The 20,755-nt window shown below is 40.7% G+C and overlaps 1 protein-coding gene across 9 annotated transcripts in view; it reads right to left on the reverse strand.

The window, feature by feature from the left end:
* EZH2 (enhancer of zeste 2 polycomb repressive complex 2 subunit) overlaps window positions 1-20,755 on the reverse strand; it is an 86,630-nt gene that overhangs the window by 52,276 nt on the left and 13,599 nt on the right. The window contains exon 1 of one of the 9 annotated variants that reach the window (XM_065583883.1): window positions 3,649-3,995. The exons of the other annotated variants lie outside the window; for them this stretch is intronic. The gene's annotated coding sequence lies outside the window, so the exon portion shown is untranslated. Of the gene's footprint in view, window positions 1-3,648; window positions 3,996-20,755 lie in introns of those variants that run through there. 9 annotated transcript variants of the gene reach the window in all.

The following is a 20,755-nucleotide window of genomic DNA, read 5'->3' on the forward strand; positions in this document are numbered from 1 at the left end:
TCAGATGCTGAGAAACGCTTCACACTATGAAGTAACTAAAGTATTGGGAAGTTAAACTGTCTAGTTATAGTTTGTATTTGAGTCTCAAACTGGAAGCCACATTACCGTGAATGTCATCAGGGATATGGAAAACCAGAATAAGATATTTAAACAAGTATCAGAGGGGTAGCTGTGTTAGTCTGAATCTGTAAAAAGCAACAAAGGGTCCTGTGGCACCTTTAAGACTAACAGAAGTATTGGGAGCATAAGCTTTCGTGGGTAAGAACCTCACTTCTTCAGATGCATCTGAAAAAGTGAGGTTCTTACCCACGAAAGCTTATGCTCCCAATACTTCTGTTAGTCTTAAAGGTGCCACAGGACCCTCTGTTGAGATTTAAACAAGTTACTATTCAGCAGTACCATTGTTTTAAATGTTTTAACTATAAAAGCATTATTGTGTAAACAAGTATTATGGAGGTAAGAGTTTAAAACTGAATAAATTGACAAGATAGACCAAAAAAAATCTCCAACCATAGTAATGTAAGCTATTTACATACACTTGGTCCTAAATACAGGAAAGGACATGTATATCATTTATTTACAAGCTTTTTCACACAAATATTAACAATCAGACAATGAAAAAAAATTGAGATTCATGTGTGCTTTGTATTAAAAAAATCTGCACATTTTGCCAATATACCTACGTAATGGTCTCATAACAATGCCAAATACTTTAAATAGCTGTCACCATTTAAAGTACATTGCACTTCCTGGCTGCCAACAATGCTAGAACTCCTAAAACAAAGCCATTCCCTCAAGACTTGCCTACATTAAAGAAATGAACCACTACAGCCTACTGTATTTTATTTGAACTTTACTTTAATTTGCAACAGTGCATTATATTCACAATAATCACTCTGGCTAGCAGAGCTGAAAAAAATCCAGTGGATCGGTGAAAGTCGGAAGCTCTTATGCAAGTGTCATCAACTTCTGCAGAATCATTTCTCGCTTCTGTGGTTGTGAAGATAACCTCCTAAATGTAAACTAAAGGCCAGGTCTACACTAAACAGTTAGGCTGACCCAGCTATGTCGCTCAGAGGTGTGAAAAATCAACCAGCATTGACAACATCAGATCAACGGAAGAATTTGTTCAGCACCCTAGGTACCGCCTCTCGGGGACGTAGACTAACTACAGTGACAGGAGAGCCCGTTGCTTTAATTAGCATCTACATTGAAGTGCTACAGCGTTTCTAGTGAAGACATAGCCTGAGTAACCGATGCAGAACCGTCTTCCTTAACCTAGAGACAAATGGTTTTAGTGCCTGTGCTGTTTGTCAGAACTTTGCCACACTTCCTGAAACAGTACTGAAAACAATTTTATCCAGGTTACACTAATAAACAGTTTTCAGGAGATAAAGAACTGTTTTTAGCAACTGTTCGGTTTCCCAGTATAGACAGAACATGAAGAGTTCAGATGGACTTTAGGACAATCTTATAAGTAACAACTATAAGGCTGAAGTCTAATAAATCTTAGAATGACTTATCTCATATTTATATTTAAAGACTAATCATATATAAAGTCTCAAGAAACCTGAAATACTTGTTTACACAAGTAATCTATTACGTTAATTATGACATCTATTACTATGCAGGGTGTGGAGAAGGAAATATATTAATCTGAAATGTTGTAAGATGTATTAAACAAAAATGTATGCTTGGGTACGTTGATGGAGAAAGACCAAAAGAGAGACACTGATAACTATTTTTTTCGTGGGAGTCCAATGATCCCAGAGTGTCCAACTCTCTAAATGAGCTCTCCAGTCTAGATTGGATGCATCTATACTGACTATAATTGACTGTCAGAAGATTGAAGAATGCTACTTTCATAACATTGTGACAGTGAGTCCACCACAGCTGGGATTTCCTTTTGAAATACACTGTTTAAGTTGGGTGTACAATTCTTTGCCAACCAGTATTGTAAAGACCTCATTCTTCAACATGAATAAGACTTTATGCACCATGACAGAAATCACAACCCTCTAGGAGCGTGAGAAAAATGATCATCTGCTATGAGAATGATGTAGAATGGTGATAGCTGACCATGTTTACAAATCTTGTCTTTGAAAGGCATGCTCTGCCTGAGTTTTGAGTCCAATGTGGCTCCTATAAACAGAAACTATTGCCTGGATGTTACAACGTCTTTTCTCAATTTATTCTGACATTATTTATGTGTCATAGTCTCTCAAAGAGAGAGCATATCTGGGATACAGCTGTCTTTTCTGGATAGAGTTTTTAAATCACTAAATTGTCTAAATTAGGCAAGACAAAAATCCCTTGCCTCCTTCAATGTGCCACAACTAACGGAAGGCATTTCACAAAAATTTTTGGGGTGGTAGAAAGACCAAAAAGGAGGACTTTATATTAGACGCGATTTCCTTACACTACAAAATGTGATGGGATGATCTTACAGAGATATAGAAATAATATCTTATGGACACCATATGGAATCAAAAACTATTTATAAACGAATTCAGCTTCCTGATGTCCAATAGGGACCTCCATCTTTTTTTAGAATTAGAAAATACCTTGAATAAAAACTTTTCCCCCTGAAACTGCTCAGCACTTCCTTTGTAGCATACCTGCTTGTAAAAAGAGAGGGAACTCTAATTTCAACATGATCTCATGAAAAGGGGGAGGAGGGATTCAGAACGGTCACAAACTGAAGTGCATTATCTATTGTGTACCCTCTCTAAAAATCATCCGCCCAAAGTTATTGATTGCTGGTTGCCATAAAAATGGTACAGGCAATCTTCAGTTGGGGTAGGAAAAGCTAAGGTGGAAACTGTTAAACACCTTTGTCCTCATGTCAAATCTGAAGTTATATTTGTGGTTTATTGGCTTCCACCAATAAAGAGTTTGGGGCTGGATGTGTACAGAACATAGAAAAGCCTTTTTGAAGGACAAGATAAAGTTTTTCTTTCTTTCGACATAGCTTGTGCTGAGGCAGGTGAAGACCAGATGGACTTTCTCATTTGGCAAAAATCAGAGAGGAAGTATTCTGTTTCTAGAGAATGAACCTAGGAGGTCATATATGCGGTGAGAAGTCTCCTCAATAGACAAAGGAAATCCCTAGAGTCACTGCCATCCTGTCAATTAGCTTGTGAAAGAGAACTGCATCCTCTGAGGAGAAAAAGAAGTAGTAATCCCCCCACAGTAACATCTGAGTGTCTCTAATTCTCCAATTCATTATCTGTTTCATAACTTTGTTCAGCTATCGTCAGTTCTTCTTTCTTTAAAAGACCATCCAGTAAGACAGTAGGCACTGTTTTTTTTTTTTTAACCTATAGACTAATCCAGAAACTGGATGGGATCCTTGCAGTCTCTCTCAAATCCTAGGTGGGAAAGTTTCTTTATATAAAAAGGATGCTCAAGCTCTCTATGTTGCCCAGGGAAGGGCCAGTATGGCCATCTCACCCATGGATGAACTTGCCACTCCAGCCAGAAGTCCATATTTGGATCCATGCAATAGAATTTAACATAAGAATCCTCCATACACTTCTTTGGAAGTGTATTTCTCCTTATGACATGGGATTAGTTCAGATTCAAAGTCCAGTTGCAGATTCAAACTTGTTTACGATCCCAACTGTAAAGGCGTATCAGTGATCTCACCTGCAGGACAGAAAATGGTGAAAGTACTTATTCAGAAATCCTGAAAGGGTCTTGGGTGGAGGAAGAGGTAGAGAAATTCATGTGTCTTCTACTCTTCTTTTTGTCAGTGGTGGAGTATCAAACATACGTGACCGGAGTCATCGTTACTCTGAATAAGTGGTTATCCGATGCTGCCAGACCTGAGACATGAAGATGCAGATCCATGTGGTAGATTTTGCAATCCCTGTAACAGACTGTTGGCAAGCCAGTTTGGAACCAGTACTCAGCTCCCTCTTTCTGTATCTGAGAATCTGTCTCCTTATGCTTAGTCTTCTGTTCGGGAGTTCTAGAATCCAAATGGTCAGACCTGAAAGTACACAGAACATCTCTTGGTGTTTGTAACAGAGTCCTTTCTCCTCACTGGTTTCTTAGCCGCACTGGCACACACGGTTCTGAAGAACTTCTCTCTCATGGGCTGGCTCTGGATACAGAGACCGACAGTAGTGAGGAGTCTTCTGCTTTTAGGTTTTGGATCTGGTAATGTTGGATCCTGTCTCATAACTTTTGTAGAGCATGGAACTGAAGCTGCAGAAATTTTTGCTGCTCCTTGGCTCCTGAGGTATTAGGGACTGAAGCCAGTTTGTGAAAGCTCTTAGATCCTAGTGAAGTATCAGTTCTGGCAGCTGCCAATGCCTCCTGCACTACTATAGCCTGCAGTTTCTTCTGTCACAGCATCCTTGCTTAGAATAAAAGCAGAGTATCTTGAACACCCTGACAGAGACTATCATGATCCTAGATACACCAGGCAGCTAGTTTACATACTGGATGTCAAAAACACTAATGGACACTACATCTGTTAAATCCCAATCTCTTAATATTCAGATCTGTTATCTCAAAACTGAAGGATCGAATCTAACACTTCATTAAATATATATGTAAATGTAAAAAAATTAACACTACTTAAAAATAACTACATACACAAACTATCCTAAAAGCCTATGCTAAAACTTCAGAAGGCACTGAAATAAGAGGAGGGCCTGAAAGTTTGTTCCTGAACTGACAGCCGGTTGAGATAGGAAGGAACTGAAGCAGCCGGAGTACCTTGCCCCTTTTATAACCTTGCCCTAATAATGTTCAGGAATGGTGAGAGAAGTGGGGGAGGGTAAACACTCCAATGGGCACTGCTAGTTAGAGTTCCACTGTGTAAGCTGCATCTGGTCAATGCATCCTGTTAATGGAAATATACAGGGGACATGCAAAGAACAACTGGATTTGCACCAACGACTACAAAATTGAAAAGCTAATGCATTAAAGGGACAAGTTGTCACAACTACTCAATTTTAAATATAAATTAGAAATCACTTCAGGGCCTGACTACAGAAATTGCAGTGGTTTAATTAAAGGCAAGAGAGTAAACAGACTTGAACTTCTACAACTTTGCATGTGTACACTTACTTTGGTTTAAACCTGGCTTATAAGAGTATACACACACAAAGTTGTAGAAGTTTACTTAAGGTGTGGCATTAAAAAGATTTTAGCTATACTGATTCAACCCTTGCAACCACCGGCCAATTCCTGTGGTTTTACAATCATTTTTGTTTTCCTATCTTTCTCACTTCTGTTCCTGTGTGAAAAACCTACACAGACAGGAAACTAATTAAGGGCCCAATCCTGGAAACATACAAGTAGCTTTACTCAGACAGTAAAATTACATTTGTAAAATGTGCCCAGGACTGGGCCTCGAGTGACTATATAGGAAGACAATGAAAGTGATTTGTAGATTGTTATCAAATACACAAGTAAAAACAATGAACAAAAAAATTCTCATTCACTTATAGTAATTTTATTTTTAATTACAATCAGTAAAAACATTCAAATAGAAGTGATTTTTAAGTTGAACGCATCTTTTTAATATTGTCTGTCACCTTCTATTAATTTTAAAATGGCAAGTGTTAAACATGTGACTTGCGTACTTTTGTTTCAAACCTTGCCCTAATTTGTCACAATTTTTGCTCAATGTTTCATAATGTAGTTACGATAACTTCCCTACACTCTAAAATGAGCTAGAGACTAATTACTATTAATTTTAAGCAGGGCTCTATTTACTTACAGCAGCCAACGATGTAAATTAGAACTAAATTTCTTAGCCAATTAATACATCTGTTACGAGTCGCATGCTGACATGTGATACATGTTCCAGTTACAATGAATGCAGAAAATCAGTTCAATTTCATACCATTTTGCTGCTGAAAGCAAAAAAAAAAAAAAAAAAAAAAAAAAAAAAAACAGCCTTGTTTAAAACTCCTCTCCTATTTTTCTCAGCCACTGTGGAAGCACCCATCAAGGACGCACAAGCATATGGGAAACTATCACGGATAAACCGGTTGGAGAGATTGCTTGATTTAAAGAAGACTGAGTATTTCTTGGATACCAATACAATTAAAGGTGATCTATAAAAACGCTCCTAAAGTGGCAAAAAGTGGTGCTGGGAATCTTCCCATCAGAATAACTAATAAAGAGAAATTAAACCCTTGCCTGAGAGTACAAAATGGGCCATTGTTGCAATGTTTTAAGACGTAAATATTAGACACTTATATGAACATTACTACATTTTCAGTTATGTAAATATCATGCATGCAACAAAACATACTAATACACAATACACTACTCTTAATCCACACTTCTAATTCATTGTACAGAAAAGGTTGTCCATAGCATGTCACAAAATTTCTTAAACAGCACTGTGTAGTAATAGCTTTATTATTCTAACCAATATTTTTAATTCTTTAACTCTCAGGGTATGTCTACACTACCCACTGGATCGTCGGGCACTGATAAATCCAGCGGGGGTCGATTTATCATTTCTAGTCTAGACACAATAAATCGATCCCAGAGCGTTCTCCCGTCGACTCCTGTACTCCACCGCCGTGAGAGTCGTAGGCGGAATTGACGGGGGAGCAGCAGCAGTCGACTCACTGCAGTGAAGACACCACAGTAAGTCGATCTAAGGACGTCGACTTCAGCTACATTATTCATGTAGTCGAAGTTGCATAACTTAGATCGATGACCCCCTCCCCGCCACTGTAGACCAGGCCTCAGTTTTCCAAAGAGAAGTTGTAAATGAGAACTGCTGTAGCCTGAAACATTTACAGAACATTTTGTCTTTTCAGTAGATGTTATCTTGTCTTCCCTGCATTTTCCCATTTAAAAAAAAAAAAAAATCCTTGTTTTGAACCAAGTTCAGGCTTTAAAATATTTGTACATAGTTCTTATTCATAGCTATACACTGTTTTCACTGAAATATGGAGGGCAGAATTTGGTCCTTTGGATTTTCACTTGAAAAACTATAAACTTAAGTTTTTGATAAGCATAAAGAAAAGTTAATACCATGCTTCCCGAAACTCCTGTGTTAAAAAATAGACTCAGTAAGAGTACCAACATTTATTCTTTAGATAAGAGAAGAAAAACTTTCAAAAAAGTCAGTCTTCCAATAAAAATAACCTTAAAGTATCTTCCCTTTCTTTTACATTTTATATTTTGCAACGATATTTATACTTTACAAAGACTGTAGTTTACAATTTCTAAAATAGACTATTTTGTTGCTGTATACTACTTAAAATCTAATCATCACCAAGAACAGTTGGCCAACGATGGCTAACTAGTATTTTTATAAGTCAAACCCTATTTAAAAATATCTTCCACAAACAGTTGCTGAGTTTTCAGCATAACTATTTTTACTTTGCACACTGAATTTAAAAGGGGGGGGGAGGGGACCACACACACACTCTCAGGTCCAATGACTAGTCCTCTGTGGATACATACATAGTCATTGGGCCAGAGAGAGAGAGAGAGAGCGCGAGCATGACTTCAGTACAGAGGCTATGGCACCGCCCCCCTCCCCACCGCGCGCACACACACACACACACACACACACACGGTCCAGTCCTACTGCTCCAATCACTAATTATTTATCTACACTGGAATAGCTTCAACAAGAGAATGAGGGAACCATACATCAGGATCTCTCATAGCTCAGTGGTTAGAGCACTCTACTGAGAGGTGGGCGAGCCCTGTTCAAATTCTCTCCCAGCACTGGCAGAGGGTAGGGAATTGAACCTGGGTCTCCCACACGCCAGGTTAGTGCTTTAACCACTGGGCTAAAAGTTATAAGATGGGCACCACCACCCCACTTCCTGCACTCCTCCCCCACAAATTCAGAATAGGGCCTGATCTACTCAGCAGCCTCTGATCACACCTACAGCGCTGGGCTCTGCATGACAACCAAATGCCTATCTTCTGGTTTGTGCATCACTCTGGAGCTTAGGAAGGAGACAGGCATCTGGGCCTCAACAGCTACAGTTCTATTGGTATAGCAAAACCTTATTTGTATTATTTAAAAACTTGATTTTTTTATTTTAAAGAAAAACAAAATTGCAGCTTTCTTTCAGCCTTATCTGCATGTTATAGTGCACCCCATTTCCACAGGGGAAAAAAGCCTCTCCAATCTGTATATTTCAGACACCAAACCAGACTGCCTCCTAAAATCCCTAGACCTGATATATAAAACACAGAAGATGAATATACTTTATACTTATATTTTTCATCATTAACACAGTCACATCACAGCAAATTCAATCCTTGTTGACTTAGACACATAAAAAAAAAGGTGGGAATAAATATGTAATAATTTTTCACTAGTCCATACTATGTAAGATAACAAGAACAATTTTCTATAAAGGGCCTTGGTTTACAATAAAGTTTTTAAAAAAATCTTTCACCATCAAATTAAAATCTACCCACAAACCTGATGATTTCAAAAATACTATAATATTGTAGGTACTAAAAATCTGGAACATTTACAAAATTCAGATTTACAATTATAAGCTCTTGCCTCCAACACTGCCTGTAAAGTAACCAATTTTTCTCAAGTATCAGGAGGTAGCCGTCTTAGTCTGTATCCACAAAAATAACAAAGAGTCCGATGGCACCTTAAAGACTAACAGATTTATTTGGGCATAAGCTTTCGTGGGTAAAAAACATCTGAAAAAGTGAGCGTTTTTTACCCACGAAAGCTTATGCCCAAATAAATCTGTTAGTCTTTAAGATGCCACCGAACTCCTTGTTGCAATTTTTCTCATGATCATAGCTTGACAACTCCACTTGAGAATGTTTCTTACTTGTAGTTATCAATAGCCTCATCCCTCCCAGTCACATTCTCCCTACCCCTAAAGTCCCCTACTCCAAGTGGACCACTCTTCACTGAAGCCAGGGAACAACTACTGACAGTTTACAGTTTAATAGTGGATAATAATGCTCTGATGAGACACCTGCAATAACGTTGGTGGAAGCATGACAGGGACTCTCAGCCAGAGAGCTAAGGAAGCTCAACAGTCACGTGAGCTGTCACCTTTGACACTGTACACCTTAAATCATCAGCCAAAGTCTGGACATAAGGACATATTTTAAACAGACCAATGGCGAGTAGCTTGGATGCAGCTGGTGCTAAGTGAGTGAAGGACACTAATTGGGTGCGCTAGTGCACAACACACAAGCCCTCACTGTTTGGAAACTGCTCAATGTCGAATTTCTGAGGCCTCAACTCTCTTCCTGCCTGTCCACCCCAAATCCTAAACGCACACAGAGTATTAGCAGTGAATAGGATAAATCTTCTTGGCTGCAGACCTCTTGGATAAAAATTTGTCAAAGGTTGACTACAAACTGAAAAATGCAGTTCACTGAACCCCAAATAATAGGCCCTGATTCTGTGCAAGATCATGGAACCACAAAGTCTGAGAGTTAGGATTTCTATAGGGTAAAAGTCTGACGAGTTGTTATTAGATTATTTATAAAGGACCAATTACAAGACTATGTACACTAAAATTGAGTGACTGGAAAAGATTCTGATAAGATGTCTTGGCCTCACTCAGAATAAATATATTCATATCATAATAGAAGATTAACCACTGGAGTACTTCTAGATAAGGCTCACAGAAGTCATGGATTCCGTGACTTTCTGATCTCTCCGTGACTTTTGCAGTGGCCAGTGTGCCTGGCCCAGGGCTGCTGTGCAGCTTGGGCAGCCCCTGGTACAGGTGCACCTGCTGCTGCTGGGGCAGTCTCAGACTCCTCCCCCCAATTGCCCAAGCAGCAGGAGTTTGGGTGTGGATGGGGCTCAGGGTTAGGGGCAGTGCTTACCTGGGAGTGGGGGAGCTCCCCAGAAGAATGACAGAAACTCCTCTCCTTCAGCTCCTAGCTTCCCGTGTTGCCTTTGCCTACAGGCACTGCCCTCACAGCTCCCATTGGCCGCAGTTCCCAGCCAATGAGAGCTGCAGAACCGGGGCTTGGGGCGGAGTGGAGGCAGCACATGGAGCTGGGGTCGCTGCTTCCCAGGAGCCAGGTAGGGAGCCTGTCCCAACCTCACCCTTACCCCGGGCCATGACTCCCCGCCAGGAGCACCCACGGCAGGCCCCACCAGGCTGCGCCCTCCTCCCCAGCACTCGCACCCCTCCCACCCCCAGCACCCGTGGAACCCCCTCCCCCATACAGGCTGCCCCCCAAGTTTTAGTCAAGGGTATATAGTAAAAGTCATGGACAGACATGGGCCGTGAATTTTTGTTTACTTCCCATGACCTGTCCATGACTTACCAAATATACCAGTGATTAAAAAGTAGCCTTACTTTTAGATGCTTACAGAATTCATCATCACAAAATGCACTCAAATTAAAGTAACGTCTATTCAACTTTACTATTTAAAGCTTAAATTAATTTTTAGCACAATCCAGATAGATACTTTTAGATGGACACTGATGGACTCTTGAAAACTTCCTTTTGGAGTAATTTTGGAGGGATTCTCACGAAATTTTTTGGTGGCCTCAGAATGCCATTCACAATTTTTCCTAAAATACTCAATTAACTTTAGGAAAAACAAATAAATATACATATATACATGTCCAAATCATTGTAATTTATTTATGCAGGGTTTCTTCACAGACTCCGTAATAAAAATAATTACAGTTTTCTCTGTTCTTTACTGGACCTAAACAGAACAGAATCAAATAAGGTGCTTTGCATGTTCCTGTCCCTTTTTGTTATTGCTTCTTTTGCTTTTTGCTTTTTTTTTTTGGTTGCTTATTTTTTTTAAGACTTGCTAGTAGTAAGTCTCTTTCTGTGAAAAGTGATATTTGTATTTTATTAATATCACTTTTCATAGCAGACTTGCTAGCAAGCAGGGAGGAAGTGAAAAGTGATATTAAACATACAAATATCACTTTTCACAACAGACTTACTCAACTCTGGCAATCTGGGGGACAAATTAAGCCATGGATGCGGAGGCGGGTAGGGAGGTAGCTTGGGGCCAGAGGTGATGGGGGGGGAGGAGGGGAAGAGGGTGAGTCCAGGGACCGGAGCCCTGCAGCTGGGGCCAGAGGATGCAGTGGGGGCCGGGGCGATGTGTGTGTGGTGGTGGGGGGGGGGGGGGGGGAAGGGGCAGGACTGAATTGCATAGCCCCACGGGTGGAACCCGAAACTCTGCAGCTGGGGGTCAAAGTACACTGCTGCATGGCTGGAGCTCGGGGCCAGGAGGCAGCAGGTGGAGAGGGAAGAGCTTGGGGCCAGAGCCGGGCTCAGCCTGTGGCCAGGGAATGGAGCCCACTGCCACACGGCTGGAGCCTGCCTGCTCCTCCAGCGTTTGTGGCTCCAGAGGACAATAGGGCCCAACCCCTACTGGCAGCTACCTATGGCCTAGATTTAGACCTATATTGCAGTTACCTTGCATCAGTCCGCTTGGACAAAGGGATCTTCAACCTGGCACACCTGGGCAGCAGAGGATAAAAAAAAAAAAAAAAAAAACACACACACACAAACCCAGACTAAGCTAAATGGATATAAGCAACTAAAACAGATTTAAGAGTGCCAACACAGGGGAGATACACTGATTCAGCTAAATACATTTCAAAACAGATTTAGTTAAATTGGTAAAATGTGTGTGCGCAGATCAGAAGGCATAGAGGGAATTTACTTCTGCAGGGCCCAAGCTGTAAAGCCACCTTCTCTTCAAAACAAAGTTGGTTTTATTTATTTATTTTAAGAAATCACAGAAGATATGCAAGTTGCAGCTGACAATGAATATGTACATGCAGTCTCATCTTTACATACCCTAGGCTATGTTCTCAGGACAGCTATTTATATACTGTGAGTAACCCAAGGGCTGTCTTCTGAGCTAGTTACACCTTTACCCTTTTCTAAAAAAAAAAAAAAAAAAGTAAGCAGTTAAAAATATACCATGATTTGACTACATTCAGTATTGAATAGTCTTAGAAAGACATCCTAGAACAAAAGACAAAATATTTTAAATATTTTTCTATTTCACACTAATGATTTATGACAAATTAACTTCAAGTTCATTTCAGAACAAGATTCATAGACTCATAAGGAAGCCAGGTCTGTCTTGTAAAAAGAGGCTGCAAGAGCTAGTTTAGAGGCACTCCCCAGAAGAATCTAGATCCTTTGGCTTGCAGCAAGGAAAAAGATAGTGGAGGAAATTCATCCCTGTGTTGGCACTGAGCCAGGTACAGAGATGGAAGGGGAGTTTGTCTGCTCCTCCCAAATGCTGAGTTTACCAATGGGTAGTTCAACCCACAGTGTAGGTGAAAGCAGCTCTGAAGGCTTACTTTACTGCAATGGGCCCTTTGGACTGTTGTACTATCAGGAAATAAAAGGAGTGTAGGAACACACCAACCACATCCTTTCACCCCTTGAATTCCCTAGAGGGCAGGGACATAAAAATGGTAAAGCCAGATCTGTTCCTGCTAAGGAAACAGACAGCTATTTTGTGGCCAGTTTATGCCAGCGTCTCCCTCTGCCAAAACACAATCTCTTTTATTGGAGGGTGAGGGAGAAGAAAAGATTAAGTACACAGGACCAACATATATGCTGTACGCAAGCCTGTATGTTATCGGGAAGGAGAAAACTGACATTCCCAGGTACTATCCAAGTTAGATAAGATAATTGCAGCTCGTAAAATCAAAAACTCTCCCCCTTAATTGGAAAGGGCAAAAACCAAGTTAACGGTATGTCTTGTTAGTTTGAGCATTTAAAGGATATTTATCCAAGGCCATAATTTATAGCTATAACAACATCCTTTCGAGTAGCACCACCTCTCTGAGGTGTTTGCCTCTGCCCCCACTTCCAAGTGCAGCCAAGCAACAACTGTGGCTAGCATTTTTTCTATTTGGTCATTTAGTCCTGCTCTGAGTAAACAACATGGAGGTAAAAACACTTACTTCTCTACACTAGTGGCCCTGTAAAAGTGCAATGGTAGAAGATTTTGCAATAAAAGAGGCTAGTGTAGATAATGTCAAGTTCAACTTTGTCTCACACTACCACATTACTTTAGTAATTTCCAATACATCTCTTTTGTGAGACCATCACTTCACCATCATTAAAATTTTAGATGGAACTGTATTCACAACAGGAAACTGAAAATCGATTGAAGTGTGGTTACACCCATCCTCCTTCATAAACACAATGCAAAAATAATAGTGTCCATGGTGAACTCCCAATTAGTTTGTAGTATGGTTGTGATGTTGTACCCCATAAGGCTTCATGGGAATATGCTTATGAATGTATATTTAATATAACTGGAATATGTTTTATGCTACATATGCCATGTAACATATCTATGTAAAGGTTATGATCTACTGAATACATTCCTCCTATTTGTATGTATCATTTTTGTACTTGAAGTTAGGAATATTGGCTGTATACTTGCTTGATTTCTATTGAGAAAGACATGTGCAAATTAAATGCCCAATCAAGAACCACTTAAGCCAACAATGAACTCGAAGACGCCAATCCACATTGGAGCTTTCCCAGGAATGTGGCTTTGCTGGTAAGAAACTCAGTCATGCATGGACATGTGACTTGCCCATGTGACTCCAAAACTCCATCTTGGAGCTGGACTTTGCATAGGAGAGAGTCCCTCCTCCCCCAAGGGAAAGTCTATTTAAGCCTGTGGGAGACCCCTCCATTTTTGTCTTCAGCTCTCAACCCCCAAGGATACCTGAAAGAAACTGGAACAAAGGACAGTAACTACAGGTGGTATGAGTGATTGCTGGACCTAGACTAGAAGGAGTCTAGTCTGTAAAAGGAAGCTTGCTGGAACTGGTGAGGTTTTATCTGTATTCAGTTTTCTTGGACAGACTTGTGTGTTCTATTTTATTTTACTTGGTAATTCACTTTGTTCTGTCTGTTACTACTTGGAACCTCTTAAATCCTACTCTCTGTATTTAATAAAATCACTTTTTACTTATTAATTAACCTAGAGTATGTATTAATACGGGGGAGGGGGAAGCACACCTGTGCATCTCTCTAACAGTGTTATAGAGGGCGAACAATTTAGGGGTATAAGCTTTATACAGGGTAAAACGGATTTATTTGGGGTTTCGACCCCATTGGGAGTTGGGCATCTGAGTGTTAAAGACAGGAACACTTCTGTAAGTTGCTTTCAGTTAAGTCTGCAGCTTTGGGGCACGTGGTTCAGACCCTGTGTCTGTGTTGGAGCAGACTGGCGTGTCTGGCTCAGCAAGCAAGGGGGCTGGAGTCCCAGGCTGGCAGGGAAAGCAGGGGCAGAAGTAGTCTTGGCACATCAGTTGGCAGTTCCCAAGGGGGTTTCTGTGATCCAACCCGTCACAATGGTCTTTTCTTTGTTTATGGCCCTTGCCTCTACTTCAAATATTTGGCAAGTTGCTCTAACAATATATGCAGCAGAGCACTGCACAGATGCTGAGATGTCACATAGATGTTATGCTGAGACATTCCCACAAGTAACGAAAAACTTCCCCCAGCTGCATCCTCCAAGAATTCAGATACTGGCAGAAAGGGGCGGAAGACTTGGAGCAGAAATCCCAACTACTACTTGGATAGGAGAGAGAATTCATTGGACTGCTCTATTTTATGCCAAAGCCTTGGTATGTCTTCCTGGCCCCAAAACCCTTTCAATTTTTATTTCCCTTCATCTTTTAATCTCTGCTGTGATTGTTCAAAGACATTACACCTCTGACATTCTTAATATCAGAAGTAGGTTTCTTTCCCTTGGAATATGCAAATAATATGTAAGTAACTTGTCACACTCTAAATTTATTTTCTTAATTTAAAGGCAGATTTAAGACTCATACAATACAATATTAAATACCCCTAAACAGGATAAGAAGTTGTAAGTATAGAACAGCACTTACACTGTCACTGTAGAGTCCTCTCTCTGTTCCTCAAGCTTGGGAAATGTGTAATCTCCTCACTGGTTTCTCAAAGTCTTTTCTGTTACCACAAGCAAGTTAGAGAAAAAGAGACTTCTTGGTTCCTCCATTCCTTTTCAAATGCTTATTAGGAGGGTCTAGTCACTATGGTAGACTCAGTCCATTTTTGCCTCTTACCCCTTTCTCTGGGTGATTTTCTTTACCCAGTGTTTCAGCCGTAAACAAATTCATTGTCTTACAGAGGTAGCATTTTGTGCATTAGTAACCCCTCTTACCAAGATTTCTACCTTTTAATCAAATCTAAGTTATTGATAGGTATCACATTTTCTGTTACAGCTATATTTACACTAGCCTCAGATCCTCCATCACTGCAAATAGTAACAGTGGTAGTAACCAGAAGAGCACTAATTAAGGTAGAGCACCAGTCTTAAACCTGCTCAGAGCAAAATTAGATGACAGAGGTAAAAATGCTGACAGATGCCTCAATCCAACCTACACTAGTCTTCCCACCATTGCTACCAGGAGTAGTGCAATGAGGAGATATTTCTAGCCCACTACAAAAAGGCACTAGTTTGGACAAGGCTTTAGTAAATCTATGTAGTTTCCAAGTTCAGTTTCCAGTTAGTATCAGGAAGTGGCAAACGCTGGAAAAACACTTTGAATGTGCTCATGTAGACAAGTCGAAAAGATAGTGATGGATGTTAGACTGGTTTAGTTAAACCTCTGAAAGTAAGTTTAATTAAACATGTTATAAAGATGGCTCTGTTCACTGAATCTTTGTCTATGCTACTAATCCAACTAGTTTCAATTTTGTTGGAAATTACCATCATACAGGCAAGGCCATGGGGCTTGCATCAAACTACTAAATGACAGAACCAGTTGCAATCACATTTGGATGACTTTGCTTTCCAGGGCGGGTCTGCACTGGGGCTGGCCGGGAGGGGTGCATCTCCACACCAGGGCAAGTCCACGCTGGGGGAGAGGAATCTCTCACTGCCACAGCCCTGAGCCCCTGCACAGGGCTTAACAGGCAGCTGTGCAGCTTAGAGGGAACTTAACTTGTGGTTGCATAGATGATCTTCCAAATGTGAACCAATGAAATGCTGCTTCTGAGCCTGTGGACAAATTCAAGTGCATCCACTGATGCTCAGAGCTTTCCCTAGAAACAGGGGAGTGAATATGCCTCCCCAACCACAATGATCCATTTTACAGCTATTATTCGGAACACTGACAGAAAATTACAAAATTCATGCAAATCTGCTTTCTCTGTTGCTTAGAAAAGCTGAATACACATGGGATAAGAGCACTGGGGGAAAAACAAAACAGTTGGGAGGAGGAAAGTAGAGGCCCCTCTTTCCAGCAGCTAGCTAGCTAGCTCACACACACATACACAGTAGAGAGAATCACAGGGGTGAGGAAAGAAGAAACAACCCTTTCTCCTTCACAACAACCAGAAGGGGATTTAAAGGTGACCTGCAAAGGAAAAAGAAAAATACCACCACCGGGCTTATGCCCTTTTTTCCAAAAAAATATTCTTTTTAAATTTACATTAAGAAGTTGGGTCTTGGCTAAGTTGGAAAACTAGTGAAATAACTTCAAACACCGTTTAACTTCATTGATTTAACACCTGGGATACAGACAAAGATTCAATGCTTTTTCCCCTTAAATTAAGGTGTTAGAGCCTACAATAAACATCCTTGAGACCTACCAGACGTATTCCAGCAAAATCAAGGAGGACAGACTTGACATTCCTAGTATTTGTAAAGCAAAAACAAAGTATTTATCCAGCTCTGCCTGACATCATAAAGGAGCAAAAACAAACAACCCACAAGCCCAATCTTAATAAAAATCCTTTATAGCCTTCTCTAAAGTTTCAGGCACTCTCTTACTACAAAAGGTGTATACAAGATTGAGCCCCTGAACAAGATCCAGGAAAAGAATCCTGGTAAGAATCCAAACACCTTCCAGATTCCAGCAGTTGTAGAGAAGAGAAGGAGCGTGCACAGTCACTGGATTTGCTGCTTTTTCATATCAGGCGTTGATTTAGTTCTCTAATTAAGTGTCCTCTAATGACTTCCCCTTATAGTTTCCTAAATTCTTGAGAAAAAAGCTTTTCAGTAGTTCCATCTGACAGTGAGAAATTTCAAGAGATATTATTAGCCCTCGCCCCAAGATATGCCCTTCAAATTATACAGCCTTAAAGACAAACGACAAAATCTAACCCCTTAAAAATAAAAAAATCTTGCTTCAGAATATTTACCCAGAAACCTCTTACAAACACATTTCTTCACTAGAATGCTGCAGCATATCATAACCTGTTTTCACAGCAAGGCTGACCAAGTTCTACAGTGAAGAACTGTAAGCTGTCTGCAAAATCTCCTGTGTAATATTGAAAGACCTTTCTCTATAAAACTAAGGCTACTGGATTTTCTGAAATCCAAATACACAAGGAGTTTACTTATTGAACACCTCTGAGTAAATCTTAACGAAATTCCTTCATCTTCTGTGTTTTACTGCTTTTCTCCAGAATTAATAAGAATAAAACTTTGCAACCAAAAATACTGTTTTGTGATAAAATGCTTCATTTAAGACTATTAAGTGCTGCTATATTTCAAAAAAGTAATGAATGACTGGGCAGTTAATATTAATCACAAGCCAATATGGACACTTGAGCCTACCACTGAAATGCGACTTCAGTTCAGCATGGAGTCAGCAAATATATCTTACAGGAGACAACACAAATCTTGAGCATAAAGATGTTCAATGCTACAGAAAATTAGGAAACCTGGATTATTGTCAAGATATATAGCCAGGGCATTTTGCGCATTTTAGCCAACTGGATATATGCATCTGATATATATTCATGTGATTAAGAGGTCATTCAGATGGAAAAGTGGAGATTCAAAAATTTAAAAGAAAGGTTTTATCAAAGTTTGAATTAGCAGCCCAAAAATTCAAATATAACTACTACCAAAAATTACTATTCACTTTCCTCTTGATCTGCAGCTTCTCCCCCTCACCCCCAAAAGACATAGTTTTGTTAATTTCAACTTTCCAAGAAGACTGAGGACAATTTTTTTTAGTCAAGTCTGCAGAAAATATAAACAAGGAGCTTTAGTCAACACAATACCTGATACACGTAAGATAGAGTTAAAGAAATTTTACTAAACAAACAATGGCGCTTGCTTTAACCAAACTTTTGCAGAAGTTTTTTTGAATTTAAGTCCCTTAATTCCTCAAATCCAGTAGTACTGAAGCGCATATACACCTCTACTCCGATATAACACTGTCCTCAGGAGCCAAAAAAAAAAAAAAAATCTTACTGCGTTATAGGTGAAACCGCGTTATATCAAACTTGCTTTGATCCGCCGGAGTGCGCAGTCCCGCCCCCGCCACGCTGCTTTACCGTGTTATATCCAAATTCGTGTTATATCGGGTTGCGTTATGACAGGGTAGAGGTGTACTTTGATACAAAAGCCCACTTCCGGGCATGAACAGTTGGAGTATATTTTGAGGATACTTTACACCTAAAACAGTGCATTTGAAGAACTGTTTAAACTACAACTGACCAATTTAATTAATCTGAATTTGACAAACTCTAGTTCTATATAGGGGTGGAAAATCAGATTAAGTTAATGACATATGGCTTAGATTTCACTTAAAAGTAACCACCCAATGTAGTAATAGCTAGTATTTTCTGATATATAAAGCATGAAAAGGTTTTGTTTTTTTCTGCTTGTTTTTCAAATTAAAAATTTAAGTTTTGCCTAGGCTGGAAGATTCTATCATTTGAGAACTAATTAAACTGACACACAAGAACCCAGAAAGTGAAAGCTGAGCAACTGAACGTAAGGAATTTTCAGTGAGAATGTTTAAAGCTTTTAAACATCTAACAACTCCCTTGATTAAGGATGTCTTGATAAACAGATTAAGGATATCTTGATTTCAGATTAAGGAGGTCTTAAACATCTCCATCCCCCTTCAGTTAAACTGTAAGAGCTCACACTAAATACCCCTTATGCCTCCCACAAATCATTCAGCAAAATAATAAAAACACCAGATTTGACCTGAGATTTCTAAAGTAAAAAACCCCAAAAATGTGTTTTCTTAAAAAAGAAAAAGAAAACCACCACCGTACACCTTTCAGGCCTTTTTTTGTACTTCATAAGGAAGTAAAAATGGACACGAACCCAGTTTTGTTGAAGTCTTTTGTAGGTCTTTAAATATCCAAATATCTAAAAGGACAACTACTTTTCATATATAATTTTAAAATATGCCTCCAAACCAGGGATGGGCAAACTTTTTGGCCCAAGGGCCACATCTGGGAATAGAAATTGTATGTTGGGCCATGAATACTCACAAAATTGACGTTGGGGTGTGGGAGGGGGTGCAGGCTCCGGGGTGAGGCCAGAAATGAGGAGTTCAGGGTGCGGTAGGGGGCTCTGGGCTGGGATAGGGGAAGATGAGTGTTCTGGCTGGGGGTGAGGACTCTGGAGATGAGGGGTTTGGAGTGTAGGAGGGTGGTCCGGGCTGGGACCGAGGGGTCCGGATGGGGATCAGGGCTGGGGCAAGGGGGGAGGCTCAGGGGTGCAGGCTCGAGGCAGCGCTTACCTTTAGCGGCTCCCGGAAGCAGCGGCATGTCCCTTCTCCAGCTCCTACAGTCCTCAGGCACCGCCCCTGCAGCTCCCATTGGCCGCGGTTCCTGGCCAATGGGAGCTGCGGGGGCAGCGCTTGTAGGAGCCAGAGGCGGACCATGACACTGCTTCTGGGAGCTGCATGGAACGGCCCCTGACCCTGCTCCCCAGCAGGAGCTCAAGGGCCGGATTAAAACGACTGGCAGGCTAGATTCGGCCCGAGAGCCATAGATTGCCCACCCCTGTTCCAAATGAAAGATTACTTTAGTTCTTTAAAGGTTTTTCTTCAGATTCTTCCCACACCACCACCACCACTATTCCTCTGTCTCGCAAAATTTTGTATTTTCTCACAAACATTTTACCTAAGAAGTGCTACAGTTCCACCTTTTGCCCACCAGAGGCCGTTGTGGCGCCAGAACAGCCAGCTGCCTTCATGCCGGCTGCTCTAGTGCCACAGCCGACTGGTAACTTGCACTGCTTCTGTGCAGGAAACACTGTTCTGTATTGTAATTTAAATGAATACAAAAGTTCTGTATTAATATGCCTAGTAAGGAATTGTTTTTTTTTTTTTAATAAAGTTACCAGAATCTGTTTTTGAGGAGGGTCTGTATTGTAACAGAAATACTTGCTGACATATTTTGAAATAAATTACCAAAATAATTGTAACTGGCATGATTATATTGTGTTATTCTGACAAATAAATATGCAGAATTTTCAAATATTGTGTGCAGAATTTTGAGGTGCAGAATTCCCTCAAGAGCGTGTGTATATATAATATATACGCATGCATTCATGGGTGACCAGGGGATATGTTCTCTATACTTCAAATAATTAATTCAATAATTCTGTAGCATTTCAAATAAATACACATTCTAAATCAGGGGTCACAACCTCACTTTACCTTAGGACCAGTGCCAGTCCTCAAATCCTCCCAGCGGGCCAATGCCACCCATACCACCCAGAACCCATCCCCCAAAAACTCTGCCCCCCCCCACCTGCCCTAAGGCTCTGGGAGGGAGTTTTGGGGGGGGAGGAGGTCTGGGGTAAGGGATTGGGGTGCAGGCTCTGGGAGGGAGTTTGGGTGCAGAAGGGGTGAGAGGTTGGGCTCTGGGAGGGAGTTTGGGTGGGGGAGGAGGTCTGGGGTGCAGGCTCTGGGAGGAAGTTTGGGGCGGAAGGGGGTGCAGGCTCTGGGAGGGGGTCGGGGGTGTGGTGCTTACCTGGGGCTCCTAGGCGGGGCAGGGG

The sequence above is a fragment of the Chrysemys picta genome, chromosome 2, assembly GCF_011386835.1.
Source record: "Chrysemys picta bellii isolate R12L10 chromosome 2, ASM1138683v2, whole genome shotgun sequence".
In the NCBI taxonomy this organism is placed as follows: Eukaryota; Metazoa; Chordata; order Testudines; family Emydidae; genus Chrysemys; species Chrysemys picta.